Here is a 4,104-nt window from a genome sequence, read left to right as displayed (position 1 = left end):
CATAGCGTTATATTTCCTGCTCTCTGGATCTAATCGGGAACTTCTTGCTTTAGTTCTGCAACAAATAAAATTCCCATAATCATAATATATTATGTAATGTTTGTTTTAAGTTTTATAATTAACCTATGGGCAAATGGATACAAAATCCTAGAACAAATATTTTTCGAATATATATATTTATAGCTATCTCTCAAGGATATATATAGAAAAATATATTTTTATATATCTATGCATGTGCAAATGACACATACGTACACGTATAAGTCTGTCCTAATACTCATCTCTATAAAAATCAATGAAATAGCTGACCAGAAGGAGTGAAAAAGAATGGCAGAGAGTATAAGTGTGCTCATTTCCTAATTTTACATCAATAAATACTGCTTAAAATCAATGGTTCAAAAAGCCAGAGGTTTAGGTATATAATTTACAGTTCTAGAGTAATAAATAATTAGAAGTGCTTTTAAAATCCAGAATAGCGCTTTAAAAATCCAGAAGTTAGTGAAAAGCAGCATATTTACCCTAAATTCCTGTTTTTCTAGTGGTTGGTATAAAGATGTTACTTAAAGTTATGAAGTCAAAAAATACGTTTATATACATTCATTCTGCATTGTTGAGGTAACTAACTTTTCAAGGAGGTAGGAGTGGGATGGGAGCCCTACTGCCCCCTAGGAAGGGACATGGCGTTTTTTAAAGCAGCTCTCCTGAGCTGAAGGTAAATCCCTCCTGCTGAGTGGCTGAGGCCGGAACTCCTCGATCCCGGAGGGGCATCTGGGTGCTGAACTTCAGCATCCACAGTGAGTAGCTGTGTTTGTGAACAATTCATATAAATGGTATTCAATAATTGGGGTTTTGTTCTCTGGAGATTTTCTATATTGCTCGATAATTATGCGGTAGTTCTTTCTTATTTGTATTAAAAATATTAGTGTTCGAAATAGCATGGAAATAATTTCAAATAATTATTTCCAACATGAATATCTTTTTGTAATACTCTCTTACAACCATATTCGATTAGGACATATTTGCTCAAATCCTCCAGAACATAAGACTTATTCTTCTTATGCAAAATGAAGCTTTAAAATGTGTGAAAATCTCATCTCTCCTAATTACAAATTCTCTGTTAAATTTATTCTATGTCTACCCTGTATCATGAAAAGATAATAATACATATTCAATTCTATCACTTCACCTATAGGTTACAGCAAAATTTTGTTAATTCTGTTTCTACTAAATTAGATTTATAATTATTGTAACAGAGTACGGGTTGACATTCATTTTCATTCTATGATTTTTTAAAATAATACCTTTAAAGTTTTTACAAATTATGCATATTCATAAAATGCTCAACAATTATAGGAAAGTATAAAGAATAAAGGAATTGCTTAAAGTCACACCTCTCAGAAATAACCAGTGCTATCATCACTCTAGATATCTCTCTGGACAGATGGATAGATGAATGATAATAGAAAAACATTTGTATAAATGGGATTACATGTCCATACTACTTTACAGAATCTTTTCTTTACAAAATAATGACTATGTGTCAAATTTTAAACATATTTATGACAATCATCTAGTCCCTTAAAGTGTCTCATTCAAAATCACTGTGCTGTGACCTAGTCTTTTTCCAGTTTAAACAACCCAAATAAAATTAATTTTGAGTTTTTATATTGGCTCCCATAATAAAAACACTGTTAACATAAACATTTACAATGCGTCTGACACTATGTTAAGCACTTTTGTAAGGGTCATCTTATTCAATGCTTCCAGTATGCCCATAAAAATTTGAGTCTGAAGAGAGAGGGTAAGCCATGCATCTGAGGTCATACAGCTAAGTATGGAACTGGATCTGAACCTAGACATTTGGATTCCAGCATCTGTACTCCAAGCACTAGTCCATACAAAATCTATAATCCCCTCCTTAAGATAACTCCATACCGAAGGGGAACCCTCCTACACTGTTGGTGGGAATGCAAGCTGGTGCAGCCACTCTGGAAAACAGTATGGAGGTTCCTCAAAAAGTTGAAAATAGACCTACCCTATGACCCAGCAATTGCACGACTGGTATTTACCCCAGAGATACAAATGTAGTGATCTGAAGGGGCACATGCACCCCAATGTTTATAGCAGCAATGTCCATAATAGCCAAACTACGGAAAGAGCCTAGATGTCCTTCAACACCTAGGTATGGTGTATATACATACACAATGGAAATAAAGAAGATGTGGTGTATATACATGCACAATGGAAATATTATGCAGCCATCAAAAACTGAAATCTTGCCATTGCAACAACGTGGATGGAACTAGAGAGTATTATGCTAAGCGAAATAAGTCAATCAGAGAAAGACAGGTATCATATGATCTCACTGATATGAGGAATTTGAGAAACAAGACAGAGGACAGGGGGAGGGAGGGAAAAATGAAACAAGATGAAACCAGAGAGGGAGACAAACCATAAGAGACTCTTAATCTCAGGAAACAAACTGAGGGTTGTTGGAGTGGAGGGGGGTGGGAGGGATGAGGTAACTGGGTGATCGACATCGGGGAGGGTAAGTACTATGGTGAGCACTCTGAATTGTCTAAGACTGATGAATCACAGACCTATACCCCTGAAACAAATAATATGTTAATAAAAAAAATTTAAAAGATAACTCCATACAAGACCAAGAAATTAAACACATTTTTCCTCATTTGAATTTACAGTGTCTTCAATGCATGAAAATCCACTGTCATATTCAGTAAATTAAGAATTTACTAGGTATCAGGCACTGTGCTATGGCACAAAGAATTTAAAAGAAGGAAAATGAAAGAGATGTTTATAAGGATTTTATCATAAAACTACAAAGTAATGACCAAAGCAATGAATGCTCATATATTTTATGTTTATATTTTCTGATTAGAAGTGGATTGTGGTTTATTTCTTATCTGTCCTTTTTCTATATACACAATATGTAAATTTGCATTTTCTTGTAAAACTGAGAACATACTTCAATTTCCATTCTGTAGTCTCCTTTTTTCACATATTATAGATGAGCATTCCCATATCAATAAATATTATTTTAAAAAATAATTCTTAGTAGCTCTTTGGGTGTAATTTTAATCGGCACATTCCAGCATATGGTTGAACTATAAAATATTTTAATTATTCCCCAATTGTTTAATGTTTGTGCTGTTAACTTTTTATTATACAGCAATATCTTTAATAAACCTCAGGAAGATCCTACAGCAGAAATAAAATTACTCAACTTTTTCAATTATTCAAGACAGAAAGAGGGTGAAAATTTAAGTAGAGTCTCTGATACTAAGAATCCCAAGTTCATCTCTAAAATATGGTTTTCAAGGGGTGCCTGGGTGGTGCAGTTGGTTAAGCATCCGACTCCTGGGTTCAGCTCAGGTTGTGATCTCAGGGTCATGAGATTGAGCCCTACATCAGGCTCCTTGCTCAGCTCAGATCTGCTTGAGACTCTTACTCTCTCTACCCACCCTTACCCCCCACCCCCCAAAGTCACTGTTTTTTTATTCTCAAATATTTAAAAATAAATAAAATATGGTTTTCAAGCCTAAATAGTGTTCTATTTTTTATCCTTATGTGAAGTGACAATTGCATTTTCTTCTTTAAATCTCTTCCCTGTTCATAAATAAATCTCTTCCCTGTTCACTGTATTGTTTTCTCCATTTTTTTTTTTTTCTGTTTTCTGGTTTATTTTTCCTGTTTAAGGGTCACCTTTGACACCAAAAATAGCCAATTAGAGAATATCTACATTTCTAGGAAATGCAACTCTTATTCTTCCTTGTTTTACTGTCTCTTGTTTTCCAATTAACATAAGATTTATACAGCACCAGTCTTTATCCAACTGCCCAAAGAGTCACCATCATCCCTGAATAAAATTCCAGGCTTCGATTTAGAAAATTCAAGCACTTCCAGCTGAGGTCCAGTTCTCCTAAAGTGATGTGATATTAATGGCTTTGGATGTTTTCTTTCCCTTAGCAGAGGGAAATAGTTCAGTGGCTTAATTTTTCATGCCTTCATGAATTTAAAAATAAATAAATAAATAGAATTATCCAAAGGCGATAAATTATTCATCGTGTTGCTTAGTCTTAAATC

Source organism: Callorhinus ursinus, unplaced genomic scaffold (assembly GCF_003265705.2).
Source record: "Callorhinus ursinus isolate GAN/ISIS: 27379988/994484 unplaced genomic scaffold, GSC_fseal_2.0 scaffold2, whole genome shotgun sequence".
NCBI classification, from domain to species: Eukaryota; Metazoa; Chordata; class Mammalia; order Carnivora; family Otariidae; genus Callorhinus; species Callorhinus ursinus.
This window is presented reverse-complemented; position numbering follows the sequence as displayed.